The sequence below is a fragment of the Eschrichtius robustus genome, chromosome 15 (genome assembly GCF_028021215.1).
Source record: "Eschrichtius robustus isolate mEscRob2 chromosome 15, mEscRob2.pri, whole genome shotgun sequence".
Lineage (NCBI taxonomy): Eukaryota > Metazoa > Chordata > Mammalia > Artiodactyla > Eschrichtiidae > Eschrichtius > Eschrichtius robustus.
Window position 1 is genome coordinate 43,739,962 of NC_090838.1, and position 18,033 is coordinate 43,757,994.

An 18,033-nucleotide genomic window follows, 5' to 3' on the forward strand; every position below is an offset into this window, starting at 1 on the left:
CCTCACAATGGTCAGAATGGCATTCATCAAAAAATCCACAAATACTAAGGGGAGTCAGGGGAAACCACACTGTTGGTGGGAATGTTAATTGATACAGCCACTATGGAAAACAGTATGGAGCTTCCTTAAACAAACTAAAAACAGAACTACCAAATGACCCAGCAATCCCACTCCTGGGCATATACCCAGAGAAAACTGCAATTCAAAAAGATACATGCACCCCAGTGGTCATTGCAGTCCTATTTACAATCGCCAGGACATGAAAGCAACCTAAACGTCCATCAACAGAGGATTGGATAAAGAAGATGTGATACATATATACAATGGAATATTACTCAGCCACAAAAAGAAACAAAATAGTGCCATTTGCAGAGGCGTGGATGGACCTAGAGACTGTCATAAAGAGTGAAGTAAGAAAGAGAAAAACAAATATTGTATGGTATCACTTATATGTGGAATTTAGGAAAATGATATAGATGAACTTATTTGAAAAGCAGAAACAGAGACACAGACATAGAGAATGAACGCATGGATACCAGGGGGGAAAGGGGAGGGTGGGATGAACTGGGAGAATGGGATAGACATATATTCACTACTATGTTTAAAATAGATAACTAATGAGAACCTTCCATATAGCACAGGGAATTCTACTCAATGCTCTGTGGTTACCTAAAGGGGAAGGAAATCGAAGAAAGGGGATATGTGTATACGTATAGCTGATTCACTTTGCTGTATAGAAGAAACTAACACAATATTGTAAAACAACTATACTCCAATTAAAATTAATTTAAAAAGAATGAAGTACTGATATATGCTACAACATGGATGAACATCAAAAACATCAAAACACTGTGCTAAGTGAAATAGATTACTACATGCTGTATAATTCCATTTATATGAAATTCTAGAAATGGCAGTATTATTACAACGGGAAGCAAATTAGTGGTTGCCTTGGACTAGGGTAATGGGAAGAAATTCATTGCCCATCGGCTGGAGGAAACTTTTTAGGACAGTGTAACTATTCTACATCTTCATTATGGTGATTGTTACATACTATATACACTTACTAAAATTCATTGAACTGTACGTTTAAAGAGGGTAAATTTTGTTTAATGAAAATTACACATCAATTATTCTGGAAAAATAAATATACTGTCAGATACAGGAATAAATATATCATAAGGGTAGTGCTGTTCCACTTTGAATGTTTATTCCATATTTTAATAACAACAATAAAAATGAAAATATAATTATTTCAAGAAAGTCAAACTGTCTGGAAGGTCTAGTTTATTTCACTTGGACTGAAGTAAATTAATTACCTATCTTATGCTATATGGAACTTTCTTCAGATGCTTTTTCCCTTTGTCTAGGAAACTAAGATGAATGTCTTTGTAAAGATTGCCTCAGTACCTTTGCAATCCCTCCTTCTTATCAGAATGAAATAGTTTTTTGTTTTTGTTTTTGTTTAATTTTTGAATTTTGTTTATTTTTTATACAGCAGGTTCTTATTAGTTATCTATTTTATGCATATTAGTGTATATATGTCAATCCCAATCTCCCAATTCATCCCAGCACCACCCCCCCCACCAGAATGAAATAGTTTTTAAAAAGTGCAAAGACAGTAATTATTTATGAGACAGGGTTTCCTCTCCCATTTTCACTTCCCTTCTCTATGATTCTTAATTATTATTTTGTGAGATGGTATCGAGTAGCCTATATTTTTACCCCTCATCCTTCTATAATTACCCTACCTGGTGACTCCTGGAAAAAAACACTCGAAATCATCATTTTCAAAAACAAACAAACTTGCATCTAACCATTCCCCACAACAAAAATTTCTGCCAAGTCAGGCCCAGTTTTGTGAAACAAAGAATGATTCTTTGCCCCAGCTGAAGCCACATTCACAAAAACCTAGTAATGAAAGGAAAATAAAGAGTGTTTGTGGAAGTCTTCAAACCATTCGTTACTGGAGTTAAGAGGCCTCTTTCATTTCCATTGACTTAAATTTCTGGCAAGTCTAGATAAGTATGTTTAGAAATAACTTTTTTTTTTTAATTTTTATTTATTTATTTATGGCTGTGTTGGGTCTTCGTTTCTGTGTGAGGGCTTTCTCTAGTTGCGGCAAGTGGAGGCCACTCTTCATCGCGGTGCGCGGGCCTCTCACTATCGCGGCCTCTCTTGTTGCGAAGCACAGGCTCCAGATGTGCAGGCTCAGTAGTTGTGGCTCACAGGCCCAGCTGCTCCGCGGCATGTAGGATCTTCCCAGACCAGGGCTCGAACCTGTGTCCCCTGCATTGGCAGGCAGATTCTCAACCACTGCGCCACCAGGGAAGCCCTAGAAATAACTTTTGTCACATAATTTGATGTTGGTGTTCAGTCTGTAAAAAACAGGGAAGGGAAGAACTTTGTATGGGTTCAAAACTGAGTATCAAATGGTGTGTCTCCAAAAAAACATTTTAAAATTTGTTTCTGAAGGCTTTATGTTAAAACTTAGTCAACAGTCAGATGTAGAAGGATATGCCCACATGTTACCAGACCTGTTTTGTGTGATGATGTCTCCATAATATTTAGGGTATAAGGAAGTGCAAGAAGTGAATCTATTCATCACTAAAAGCTTGTTATCTGAATCATGTGTATTTGCCTGTACATCACTTTTAAGTACGTTTAATGAGTGTTTCTTCTCTAATTTAAAATTGTATTTTGTTACTTCTCTCAAAACATACTTATTGGGCATCTTCCGTGTGTAAGGGTCTGTCCTAGGTACTGATCACATAGCAGAGAACAAAAGTGACACAGCTCCCCACTTTTGAGACCTATTATTCTAATGGAGATGAAAGATTCTTATTTTTAAAACTGTATAAAACAAATATACAATTACAACATGGAATAAGTCCTAGGAAACAATATACTGTGAGAGAGTGGAACTGACAAGACAAAACTTTGTGAAATGAACAGAAGACCTTGCTGCAACTTTGTGGTTGAGTTTGGTGTTGTGTGCAGGTGTTAGCAAAGAAAGCGAGGATGGCATTGGTGGAGATGTTGAAGCAAGTTTCTAAGCTGACCTTAGCAGTTTAGAGAAGCTCAAAGAACTCCTTGGGGCTGAAACATAGGAACAAAAATAGATCAGTCCACGGTGAGTTTGGAAAAATAAAAGGTAACATGCCTGGTAGAGCATTACAAAAATGTGGTAAAGGAAGAAGGGCCTAAAAGAAATGGGTAGCATGTCACACACATTTGACTACACAGGCCAAATTGTTGTTCACCATTTCCCAATTATCTCAGAACTTTTTTTTACAGCTTATTTGCTTGAATGAGGGCTTTTGATTATGTGTTTTGGCTTCTTCCCTTAGACCCTGCCTTTTTTGTTTTGTTTTGTTTTTTGAGTATCATTATAAACATATCTTTTTTTTTTTTAAACATCTTTATTGAGGTATAATTGCTTTACAATGGTGTGTTAGTTTCTGCTTTATAACAAAGTGAATCAGTTATACATATACATATGTTCCCATATCTCTTCCCTCTTGCATCTCCCTCCCTCCCACCCTCCCCATCCCACCCCTCTATGTGGTCACAAAGCACCGAGCTGATCTCCCTGTGCTATGCGGCTGCTTCCCACTAGCTATCTATTTTACATTTGGTAGTGTATATATGTCCATGACACTCTCTCACCCTGTCACATCTCACCCCTCCCCCTCCCCATATCCTCAAGTCCATTCTCTAGTAGGTCTGTGTCTTTATTCCCGTCTTGCCACTAGGTTCTTCATGGCCTTTTTTTTTTTTTTCCTTAGATTCCATATATATGTGTTAGCATACTGTATTTGTTTTTCTCTTTCTGACCTACTTCACTCTGTATGACAGACTCTAACTCCATCCACCTCACTACAAATACCTCCATTTCATTTCTTTTTATGGCTGAGTAATATTCCATTGTATATATGTGCCACATCTTCTTTATCCATTCATCCGATGATGGACACTTAGGTTGCTTCCGTGTCCTGGCTATTGTAAATAGAGTTGCAATGAACATTTTGGTACATGACTCTTTTTGAACTATGGTTTTCTCAGGGTATGTGCCCAGTAGTGGGACTGCTGGGTCGTATGGTAGTTCTATTTGTAGTTTTTTAAGGAACCTCCATACTGTTCTCCATAGTGGCTGTATCAATTTACATTCCCACCAACAGTGCAAGAGGGTTCCCTTTCCTCCACACCCTCTCCAGCATTTATTGTTTGTAGATTTTTTGATGATGGCCATTCTGACCGGTGTGAGATGATATCTCATTGTAGTTTTGATTTGCATTTCTCTAATGATTAATGATGTTGAGCATTCTTTCATGTGTCTGTTGGCAATCTGTATATCTTCTTTGGAGAAATGTCTATTTAGGTCTTCTGCCCATTTTTGGACTGGGTTGTTCATTTTTTTATTATTGAGCTGCATGAGCTGCTTGTAAATCTTGGAGATTAATCCTTTGTCAGTTGCTTCATTTGCAAATATTTTCTCCCATTCTGAGGGTTGTCTTTTGGTCTTGTTTATGGTTTCCTTTGCTGTGCAAAAGCTTTTAAGTTTCATTAGGTCCCATTTGTTTATTTTTGTTTTTATTTCCATTTCTCTAGGAGCTGGGTCAAAAAGAATCTTGCTGTGATTTATGTCATAGAGTGTTCTGCCTATGTTTTCCTCTAAGAGTTTGATAGTGTCTGGCCTTACACTTAGGTCTTTAATCCATTTTGAGTTTATTTTTGTGTATGGTGTCAGGGAGTGTTCTAATTTCATACTTTTACATGTATCTGTCCAATTTTCCCAACACCACTTATTGAAGAGGCTGTCTTTTCTCCACTGTATATGCTTGCCTCCTTTATCAAAGATAAGGTGACCATATGTGCGTGGGTTTATCTCTGGGCTTTCTATCCTGTTCCATCGATCTATATTTCTGTTTTTGTGCCAGTACCAAACTGTCTTGATCACTGTAGCTTTGTAATATAGTCTGAAGTCAGGGAGCCTGATTTCTCCAGCTCCATTTTTCGTTCTCAAGATTGCTTTGGCTATTCGGGGTCTTTTGTGTTTGCATACAAATTGTGAAATTTTTTGTTCTAGTTCTGTAAAAAATGCCAGTGGTAGTTTGATAGGAATTGCATTGAATCTGTAGATTGCTTTGGGTAGTAGAGTCATTTTCACAACGTTGATTCTTCCAATCCAAGAACATGGTATATCTCTCCATCTATTTGTATCATCTTTAATTTCTTTCATCAGTGTCTTACAATTTTCTGCATACAGGTCTTTTGTCTCCTTAGGTAGGTTTATATCTGATTTTATATGTGTAGTATATTTTAATCAATTGCAATAATTATTCTTGTTTGATATTCAAATTGTTCCATCTTTGGCCAGTAGGAAGAATCTTAAATTTGGCTCTATGTCACCTTGATATGACTCCCATTAGTCTCACACTTATTCACTTGTTTTCTGGAATAACAAAGTGCCCAAACCAGGAATCTACTATTCTTCCAAGTAGCATTAGTTTTTGAGACTGCCATCTGAGTCCTAAGTGGGGTCACTGCTACTGTATTATTACTGTTTCTAGGTCTTTTCAGTGATATATTTTTATATTGGCATTTCCAATCCAAATGTAGCATTATAGAGATTTTTTTTTCAAATTTTCCTTTTTTAAAAATATTGGAGAATAGTTGATTTACAATGTTACATTATGTTCCAGGTGTACAGCAAAGTGAATCAGTTATACATATACATATACAGTAAGTCCCCTACATATGAACACGTTCCGTTCCAAGAGTATGTTCCGTTCGTAAGTCCAATTTGTTCCTAAGTCCAACTTGTTCATAAGTCCAACAAAGTTAGCCTAGGTACCCAACTAACACAATCGGCTATATAGTACTGTACTGTAATAGGTTTATAATGCTTTTCACACAAATAATACATAAAAAACAAACAAAAAATAAAGAGAACATTTTCAATCTTACAGTACAGTACCTTGAAAAATACAGTAGTACAGTATAACAGCTGGCATACAGAAACTGGCATCGAGTGAACAGGCAAGAAGAGTTACTGACTGGAGGAGGGTGAGGAGATGGGAGATGGAAGAGCTGAAGGATCGTCAGCAATAGGATATGGAGGACAAGCTGCAATTTCACTCACGCCTGACGTTGATGGAACGCACTTTCTCATCTTTTAAAGTTTGCAGCTTGAAGGATCGTATGTAGGGGACTTACTGTATTCACTATTTTTTAGATGCTTTTCCCATACAGACCATTACAGAGTATTGGGTAGAGTTCCCTGTGCTATACAGTAGGTTCTTATTAGTTATCTATTTAATTTTCTTGATTTTATATTTGTTTCTCTTTTTTCTAATACTGACAACATGAGCTCCAGATAACGCACTGAAGTTCTTAAAAACTATTCAGTCTACTGATGGAAATGTGGTTGTCTTCCTGGGGGTGACACTGCCCCCTCCCTCGGGCTGCATTTGTAAAAGGAGAAGGACATCTTTTGTTGATATGTGATGGGAGGTGGTGCTGCTGGTATATAACTTCAAGAGGGTCAAGGATAATGAACCCTGAAAAGCACCATACATTTTTACACAACGAAGAATTGCTCAGCCTAAAATACTAATAACACATCTGTAAAGAAATACATAGAAGCAGAGAGGGATTTACCAGAAAGCTAAGGAGACTTAATCTTCAGGGCCTCTCACTTGCAGTAGTTCCTTGATAGGTTCTAGGAGTACTCTAGCATCCCAGAAACATACTCACATGGTCACATATTCCTTTTTAAATTAGCTGCAGTAAACTATTTTAACTGAAATTGATGAAGACCTCCTCTCCTTCCACTCTGGCTTTGACTTCCCGCTCACACTTACCTTTACCTTTGGTGGCATTGAAGTGGCCACAGGCATTTGGGGATCCAGCCAAAGGGATTTTTTTAATGTGGATGTGGTTGGCTTTTGTTTAGTGGAACATACGTATGTGGTTTGTTATCATTACCAAGTAAAGTTTGATTGTTGCTAGCAGTCCAGTGTAAGTACAGCTTCCTGTAGCTCTCCTCAATGCATCTTGAAGAAAAGTTGCATTCTGTTATAAATGTGCCCTACGGTACCTATCTCCATACTTAAATATGTAGGAGAGAAGATTCAAAGCTAGTCTATCCAATCTTCCAATCGTGGTATGGTTCAAGGTGTAATTGGCATATTTGGTTTTTATGGATTCTAAGTCAAAAATAACAGTTCTATCCTTGGAGGAAATTATCAAGAAATTTTAAGTTCTGTTTGTGGGATGTGTGTGTGTGTGTTTTCTTTTTTGATACTACTTGTAAAAAGTAAAATATATCAAAATTCTTGTGCTTTAAAGACTCAATATAGTGGTATTTAAATATCCAGTGTATTTGGGTGTGAAATAACATGATTTATGCTTCAAAACTATTAACAGTAAAAAAAAAATTTTTGCTCAATCATGCCAGAGGGAAGATTAAATTATTTTCTGTCCTCTTTCATGGAATATTATTACAAAATTCTTGTCAAATGAAGAAAGAAAAAAATACAGTAGAGGTATATCATGTACTTAATTAAATCAAAAATAGATTTGGTGGTATTTGTCAATGTGTTGAAATTTTGAGTTTCTGTTAATCATTTTTCATTTTAAGTAAATATTATTTCATACTTAATTTCATATATTATTTTCTTAAAGACCTCATACTCTCAATTGCATAATCTCAGGCTCTATAAAACCTGAATCTTTCTTCATATAGAAAGAAATAGAAAGCCCTGTGCACTAGTCCAGTGACAGATGGTGATTTGTACTGGTTTGGTGGTAACAGAGACATGGATAATTCAGAGATACCTGGTAGATAAAATATACTATACTTTGGAAACTAGATTCAATGATGTCACAAAATATGTATTAAAGAAAAAATTACATTTGAGCCAACTCTCCAGTTTTTTACACACCATTATTTTTCCTCATAAGATTGGCCACCTTTTCACACATTATGTTTTTAATTCCTAACAATCTTTGTAAATATTTTGGTTAGGCATCATTGTCCTTGAGTTATAAGTAAAAAGACAAAAGAAGTTTAGAGGACTGACTCCCAAAGTTCTTGACCTTAGTGTTATCAATATAATCTTGATCTTTTCTTTTCCTTGCTTAGCTGTTCTACAATGATTTATTCAGAGCTATAATACAACGGTTAAATTTCTCAATCAAAAATGTCTCTATCGGGCTTCCCTGGTGGCGCAGTGGTTGAGAATCTGCCCGCCAATGCGCGGGACACGGGTTCGAGCCCTGGTCTGGGAAGATCCCACATGCCGCGGAGCAACTAGGCCCGCAAGCCACAATTACTGAGCCTGCGCGTCCAGAGCCTGTGCTCCGCAACAAGAGAGGCCGCGGTGGTGAGAGGCCCGCGCACCGCGATGAAGACTGGCACCCGGTCTCCGCAACTGGAGAAGGCCCTCGCACAGAAACGAAGACCCAACACAGCCATAAATAAATAAATAAATAATTTTAAAAAAAAAATGTCTCTATCAAAAGCAAGAATAGGAATAGATGAGGCTAGAAACTTTGTGGTCTAAACTTAGAACCAGAATAAATAGGTAAATCTCTCATTGTCTGTGTGTGTGTGTGTATTTTACCTGAAATCCAATGGTAAAAATAAAGAATTTGTCTTTCATTTCAGGCAAAGTTCTTTTTTTTTGTAAAGAAATCCCAGTGATCTATGTTGTCTCTTTTTTTAAATAAATTTATTTTATTTATTCATTTTTGGCTGCGTTGGGTCTTCGTTGCTGCGTGCAGGCTTTCTCTAGTTGCAGCGAGTGGGGGCTACTCTTCATTGTGGTGCGCAGGCTTCTCACTGCTGTGGCTTCTCTTGTTGCGGAGCACGGGCTCTAGGCACGCGGGCTTCAGTAGTTGTGGCTCGCGGGCTCCAGAGCGCAACCTCAGTAGTTGTGACTCATGGGCTAAGTTGCTCTGTGCCATGTGGCATCTTCCCGGACCAGGGCTCAAACCCGTGTCCCCTGCATTGGCAGGCGGATTCTAAACCACTGCGCCATCAGGGAAGCCCTAAAGTTCTTTTTGCAACAAGATAAATAAATAAATCGAAATACTATATAAAAGGCCAATTCCTTAATATTTTACTTGTTTGCCTTAATCTATTTTGTTTTCTAATACATACTCAATGTCAACTGCCAGAGGTGAAGCAAGCTTTTGATATTTCCCTTTAAACTTTCCCTGTTAGACTTGGTCACTGAAAATCCCCTGAAATTGTGGTTTGTACAACTGATCATGTTTCTGTACATTATTATCCCTGTTATTTATATTTCTCTAGTCAAGCACTCTCCACTCTCCCTCTCTGCCCTAGCCTCTTTCAAATATGTGTTCAATTTCCTTTTCTAAGCACTGGCCCTAGAACCATATCATTTACAGATATTATCAAGTTGGGACTCAAAAGCCAGAGCAATTCCAAGTCAGCGTTTAAGTTGGAGCCCTATGGTGATAATTCATGTGTTATAAGAAACTGTGCAGGGGTTTCAATAGGTTGTACACTGCCTTCCAAACCCCTGGTGACCCAGTATAGGAACAGAGAATAAGGCAGTGCTGTGCCTCACTTTGCCCTCATGGTGCACAGATGGAATGTTTGTAAACCATGTCCTTTGTCGAACATAATAAAAGAGTGGTTTCCAGAAAAGAAAAACTTATTGTAATTCGTTTTGTAAAGTGGATAATTTGTTTATAAAACATCTAACCACCTACCCATTTTTCTTGCCTGTATATTTCAAAACTTTGTATACTATATCCCTCTGCCTCTTTGGAAGCCTTATTTCCAGACTTATCACTCTTCTTTCTGGCAACTATAATTTCTTCATTTCTTTTCTTTCTTTCCAATTGAAAGACTTTATATATCTCTCAAACCTGGTACATTTACTCCATTTTCACTGCTACTTTCTTTGGCCAAATTGCCACATTCTTTTCCTGGAATACTGTAATTACATTTGAGCTGGTCTTTTCTGCATACACCTTTTCTCCTTCTTATTTCCTACCCCTAGTATTCCCCAAACTGTGGCCATAGTGATCTTTATACAGGTTGAATCTTTTGCACCCTGTTTAAATATGACTTTTCATTAAAGTTGAAATCCCAAATCTTGCCAGCTCATCTCAAGCTCCTCTTCCTCTTATTCTTTGCACTCTACCCAAATTGGCTCTTTTCAGTTCCTTTGATGAATTCTCCCCCCTGTTTTATGTTACCAAATTAGTTCACTCTCATATCTCGAAGCTTGGTTTAATTGTCACATGTTCAAAGAAGTCTTAAATGATAAACCAGATTGGGTTGTATACTCCTCTTTTATTTCATAATACTTTGTATTTTTTTCCTAACGACCTCAGTTTCTAGATTGTATATACATTACTATTGTGGTTAAATAGTAAATTGAAAAATTGGTTTTATAATGTCTACCACCTTGGCTAAAATAAAGCTCAAAGAGAGCAGGCATTGTATCTACCTTGTTTAACACTAAATCTCCAGTAGTTCACAATTCCTTTCATACAGTAAGAGTTTAATAAGTCTTTGTTGAATGAAAAAAAAAATAAATAAATGAATTATCTTATTCCAGAACTGAAGGCTTTTGATGATATCCTTTTCAAAATTCTCTTGTAACTTGACTTCTGGTGAGCTCCATCTTCCTGAATTTGCTTCTATATGTTTATTTCTCTTTATCTTTTTAATGTATTTATTTTCCTTATTTAAGCCTTTAAATAGATAATTTTTGCTTGGGTGTATTTTGTTTTCTATTTTTCTGAAGATTAAGACTTGGCTTCCTTTGTCTATCCAATTTATGCCCTACTGGAGAACTCCTCCATTTTCATTGCCTCAACTACCGCGTAATTTATTGGAAAAAAAGGAATCATACTGGTCCTGTGGTTCAGCCACTTATTTAATGGTTGAATCTTCTTCACAGCCAAAGAAATGTTCATTAAACTAAAGTTAGATATCTTTAAGATTGGGAATCTCCTTTATTTTGAAGCAAACTATCACAATTTCAGGCAGTTTGAATGGTTAAAAAAAAAATTTAATGCCATTAAATTCCATCTCATTGTAGTTTCCATATACATAGACATACACACACAAAGTCTTAATATTTGAATATAGTTATCATGATCCATGGGTGTTTTGTTATTTTAACCAGTTCATATATCCTGTGGTTTTATGTTTTCTCACAGCTCTTTTCATTTGCCTTTGTCTCTGGCCCTCCTAATATAGGGTAACTATTGTGGAAAGTAATATTCCGGACCTGGTCTATCCAATTACACTTCTGCTACCTGTAACTACACTGTCAATTTTATTCATCACAATCAAGAAACCTTAGCTATTAAATATCACGAACTGTGATATATTTTTTCTGTATGTAGTATATTTATTAAGGGCTCTGTCAGTTCTTCCATGTGCAGATAGAATAATCCCAAACACAATAAATTCTGTGCCTAATATATTATCTTTTTAAAGCTGTTTCATCATAATCTCACTCTTGTCTTCAGATAATGGAATCATAATTTGACATAATTATATTAGTTATTAGATATAATTACTCAGCAAAATTTACTATTGAGTCCACACTATAATAGGGTAGATACATACTGATATTTTATGTAGCTCATTATAATAGTTATATTTTCAATTCTTTTTGTTCTTTCATTCTTTTTTTTTTTTTTAATATTTTATTTATTTATTTATTTATGACTGTGTTGGGTCTTTGTTTCTGTGCGAGGGCTTTCTCTAGTTGTGGCAAGCAGGGGCCACTCTTCATCGCGGTGCGCGGGCCTCTCACTGTTGCGGCCTCTCTTGTTTCGGAGCACAGGCTCCAGACGCGCAAGCTCAGTAATTGTGGCTCACGGGCCCAGTTGCTCCGCGGCATGTGGGATCCTCCCAGACCAGGGCTTGAACCCGTGTCCCCTGCATTGGCAGGCGGATTCTTAACCACTGCGCCACCAGGAAAGCCCCTGTTCTTTCATTCTGACCCTTAGAAATTTCTCTTCCCTTGATGGAGATTCCCTCCTTATTTACTTTGTATTCACAAAATATTTCACATTATACTAATCTACAAACACTTTGATATATAGCATTTCTATTTTTTTTTACTATTAAATATAACCAAATACTATATAACCAAATACTTCAAGTTATACAAGGAAACTAGCAACAAATAATACAACCACAAAAGATCCTTAGCCACAACCTTTCATGAAGAAAATAAAATATTTGAAGAAACGATGTACACATATATGAAATTTTAAGAGAAGCTAAGCAAGTACTCAAACTGTAGCCCAATCTCTATGAAACTGCAGCTTTGAAGAAGAAATTAACAGTGTAGACCTTAGAGCCACACTGCCCAAGTCAAATCTAGCTTAGAATTTCCTCATCCAGTATTGTTATATGGATTAGAAGAGTTAGTGTATGTAAATTACTTACAATATTGAACGACACAGAATATTCAGCTATTACTTCATCTAAAACACTCCCAGACACATGGAAAACATGAAATAAATATTGTTAAATGACTAAATCAAAGAATGAACAGAATTGATATGATTATTCCATGAGGACATTTTAGAGAAGGAAAGTCTTGTTCATCATTACTCTATTATAATTTTTACAATGAGAAATATAATGTGTAGAAAGGGCATGAATCACAGATATCATATAAATTAAACTTCAAATATCTAATTTTATGGTATCAGAAATCATGTGCAGAATAAAATCATTAATTTTACTTAAAAATGCCTTTCTAAATTTTTTCAAACTGTTAATTAAACCAATTCTACTTTTAATATTATCAAATGATCCCCCAGTTCGTTTTGGCAATTGATACCTCACTCAGCCATCCATGCTTTCTAAATCAAACTTCAACTTTCTTCTACATTATTAATGCTAAAATTATGCCATAGGGAAATGAATGAAGATGTTACAGTAGAAATGAAGATTGTTTAGTCAGCTGTTTATAAGTACATCTGGTGTAAAGACTAAATAAATCTTAAACACTGAAGCAGCATAATGAAAATAGAAACTCTTGGACAAAAACTGTCCAATTTTGTATACATTTATCTAAAAATTATTTCTAGACAGAATATTTTACAGGACATTCCTCCAAAGTATTTTCTTGGTTTTCTCATTTTAGAATTCAAATGTTACCTGTTTTTTCTCTTTTCCTGAGATTTTTCCAGGGAGGTTTGTGTACATTAAAATTTTTAAGAAAATAAAATATAACTTGAGATTTTAAAAGAATAAAGTTCAATATCATTACTTCCCTTAGGTAGTAGTAAAAAAAGGTGTATGATATTTTTATGTTAATGGAATTACTGATGAATTTATTGTGTTAAGTATATTCATTGTTTATTAACATGGTAGATATCAGAGGGTATAAAAGAAGTATTCTGCCATATTTTTAGAATATTGGTGTTTTAGACTCTTTGAAAGAATGGCCAATATAATTAGCATAACCATGTGATTTTTTTGTTCAAACTATGACAATATTTAATGTAAAAATGGGCATGATTAATAATTCTACCAGAAAAATAGATAATAGATATTCTAGACCAGATGAGGTAATTGGTCAGTAAATATGTTTGCATTAAAATAATAGTACTACTTCAGAAGGGTACACTTTTTAGGAGTTTACTAAACAGGTTAAATGGCCCCATGCTAAATAAGCAAATCTCAGGGTCATGTGGGACATGAGGAAACATCTTGGCCAACTCCCCATTAGGATGTTTGGATATACTCCATAATACTTCCTAAAGTTCAAATTTGAGTGGCACAAGTGACAAGAAACTCAGTGTCTTTTAATATATTGCATTATAAGACAGCTCTAATTGATTATAAAGGCATTTAATATTTTTACCTCAAGTCTGCCTTATTCTAACACTTACCTGTTTGTTCTAAGTTTTTTTTCAGTGTTCAGATAAAATCAGGTAAATTACTTTTTCACACAATAATCTTTCAAATATATGAAGACAGCTATAATGTCCCTACTGAGTCTTCAGATCTCAGCTACTTGCCCTGACTAGTCTCCTCTAGATGTGCTCCAGTGTGTCAATATTATTTTAATGTGTCAATGTTTCTATTAAAATATGGTATACACAAATGAATCCAAGAATACTCACTGATTTTTAGTTGTGAACAGATAGTCTTACTTTGCTCTTTACTGGACGTAAAACATTAGGGAATACTGTGTTCAACTGAAGAGTGAGATGATGAATTGGAGCATATTTAAGGAAAAGTATTTATTTAATTTGACCCACTATTATATTAGAAGAATGTGAGTTGTGTGTGTATTTGTGTGTTCCTTTTCTTTAATCTATATCTCTTTCCTCCATATATTTGAAGAACATCTGTTAGTATATTAAATGTTCACAATTTGAAAATGCAGTTTTTTTTATATTTAACTCAATATGTTGAATGTAAATATAGAGTAGCCCATGGAAAAAAAAGCAAATTTAAGCCTGAAATTCTCTGAAAAATAATATCACAGTCATAATCAGTGTGGGAAAGATAATTACCTTGGCAATGAGGTGTTAAGGAACTGAACAAGAACATACTTATACTTGTCATAGAATAACACTTAAATTATGTATTTACCTTGTTGTGGGCTACATGGAAACATGTAAAAGAGGTTTGTCCTTTTTTTGGTTATGTTTAGGTTATTCAAATGACTTGAATTTGAGTACCAACACCCACAGAACTGGGATTTCAAGTGAGCCTGATGGTGCAGCAAATTTGGTTTGGATGAGACAAGTCCAGATACAAATGCATAGCTATATCAGCTGTGGTTTCAGTGCAGACATATTGCTGATCTGTTTTAAAATGATCAAACTCCAAGCCTAGTGGTCATAAATTAATTATGCTTGGAACTCTTATAGAGGCATAGGAAGAACTTAAAACAAAATGAAACAAAACAAAATTGAGTTATTCTACAGCATAGTCTTTTCTTAACTGGAAACTTACAGGTAAAATACTAATTCAGATAATTCAGATGATATTTAGGTCATATGTAGAGTATAAAGAAACTAATAATGGTTCAGTAAAGCCCACTCAATAAAATATATTCGGATCATTATAAGTACTCAGCCCTTAGTCATACACTCTGAAAGACAGAAACCCCTAAAAGATTACATTCCATGTAAGTGGAATAACAGGACACATTCCCATGGAACACAAATATGTTGCAGTGCATGATCGAATACCAAAATGAAAGCTATGAATCGAGGAAGAAGATATTTACTAGAAAGGCTTTTGATGCTGGTGGGACTTATTTATAAAGGCCCAAGTCAGAGGGGATTGAGGTCAACAGTAATGAGGAAGGAGAGTCATTAAGGGTATGCCGCATGATTACAGCTCTCATGAAGGCTGGGCTGCAATACTCCATGGTCTCTTATTTAATGTTGCATTATGCTTTTTCAATTTTAAAATTTATGTAACCCTTGTGTCTAATTTAAAAAACACTCAGTTCTTCCTATTTCTGTTTTGGCCACAAGTATGTACATCTTAAATACTTATTCAATCAGCAACTATGGATAATTAAATAAATTTCTTTGTCTAGAAAGCCAAAAAATTTTTTTTTAGTGCAAGAATATAGAAGCTCTTTCCCAGCTCCCTTTTCCTTTTACCATTTAGGTGGTGGGAAAATATTTTAATTTTTATATTCTTGCAAGAAGGACAACGTTTGGGGGATTAAAAAATGCATTTATGTTTCCCAATGAAGTCATGATTTCTTGCATAATTTTATCTCTAAGCCTTATGTGCCATGGAACAAAGGCTACTCACCAGCTCAGAAAATCAGCTCAAAGAAGATTTGCTAAATATCTTTAACAAGAGTCTTGAAAGCCACTTTTTGTTTGTTTGTTTTGTTTATTTAGAGGGGAAAAAAGCTTCTAAAATTTTGTTACTCCATTTACATTTCAAGGGACCAATCTGGTGGACTAAATAATTGAGCTTTATTTTAAGCCAGTATAAAGAAAAGTGATTTGGTAAAATGCCAGTGTTCTTGCCACCACCTCCGATCCCTCACCACGATCACTCTTCCATAAGACTACACCTTGGAGGAGAGGGGCTTAGAAATTTTACGTAAATACAGGTGAGTCAAAATTAATTGAAGATAGTTGCCTGCTTCTTCAGACATAGTGTGGGGAAGCTGCATATCCTTGCAGACTCCCAGCATTTGGCTATGTGCCATAGAATATGACAAAATATGTCTCAGAAGCAATGAAACTGAAATTTTTGTGGGAGGCAGCTTGATAAATGGACTTGAGGAAGGATTCCTGGCTTACTAAACTATGGTGCTGAGAGATAGGTTCTTCATGTGTTCCCATGAACCCTAGTGAAATAATGTCGAGTCACTGAGAGGAACAGTGGACTGTCAATGTCCTGACATTGAAACAAATAGACCACTGAGTATGAGGAGTATTTCACCAGGGCCTCTAATCAGGTCAAAACACTCAGAAGTGAGTACCATCAAAACATTCAAAAAGACAGATGGTACCTCAGTGGCCCCCAACCCAACAAAGAATAGAGCTAGGGCCTGCCCCTTCCCCACATGCCCAGGTAAAGCTTAGCCTTACACTCTTTGATATCACCTTGGAGAGGAACAGAGGAAAGATGAAAGGCTATGAGAATCAAAAACTAGAGTTTAAAAAACTCTTTAAATTATTGACTCAAGCTAGTTTATAAGCTTAGGCCCAATTTGCTGTTCTTTGTTTCTCTTAGTTTTTCTTTACTACTAAATGAGTTGGATGAACTGACTCAAATCCCTTTAATTTTGCAACCTCTGTTATTAAACCTCCTCAACATGGATTGTGCACCTACTACAATCCCTTGATCAACTCAGACTCTCACTTTCCCAAATGACTACTTAATACCTTTCCCTCTCTCCTTACACTTACCAGTAGTAACCCCATGTTCTGCATTCTCTTCACTGAAGAGACAGAACCAGAAGCGAGGTTTGTACTTTATTTGCCCCCTAATTGGTATTATTCCTTTCATGCTTGCCCCCCTCCCAAATCTGTTTTGAAAACAGAAACCAGAATGATGTTTTGAATATATAAATCAGATCATGTCACTCCCTCAGTGCCTTCCCATTGCACTTTGGATACAATCCAAACTTCTCCCCAAAGTTTACAATGCCATATAAGATCTTGCCCCAGAAAACCCACACAATCTAATCTCTTGTATTTCTACCCTTTCACAGTATATCCTAGGCACTCTGTGCTTCAAATTCCCCTAAATATTTGCATGTGTTCCCATGCCAGGTACTTTAAACTTACTGTTCCTTATATCTGGAATATGTTTTCTGTTGAAAGATCACAATATTTAAGTGAATTCTTCAGAGAAGACTTTCCTGACACTAATCTAAAATAGCCCTGCCAGCATCACTCTCCATTTCCCATGCCCTGTTTCATTTTCTTTTTAACACTTATTACTGTCTTGCTTATTTCTCTTTTGCTAGGATATAGAACAGTTTCTGACACCCAAAAATTGTCTTAATAAATATTTTTGAATCAACACATATATCAATAAATCTCTTATAAAAGGATTAATACCATAAAACAATTATCTTATTACAAGTAAGTAAAGAAATTCAGGAGATGATGTAAATAACATCACTGAAGTAAAGGACTTAGATAAATATAATTTGTCATTTTTAGTGGTTATTTGTAATTGACCAGCTTAGTCATCTGGACAAAGTGACCCAGATGAGAGAAAAACCTATCTATGGCTTAGATCCTCATGTGGTTCAATTAGTTTTTCCCTATTTTGCAGTCACAGAATTTACCATGTCCCAGTCAGCCATTTTGTAATTATTTCCTCTTGTTCACATTCAGCTGGAACAACACTAATCTGTTCCCAGTAATAGAAAACTATTCCCAACTGGCTGGTCAGTAATATCATCATCATATCCTTATCTGCAAAGAGATAGTTTACAGAAATAAGAGGAATTACAAGGTTTCACTTTACCTTTGATCTAGCCAAACACAATGCTCCTTTTAGAATCC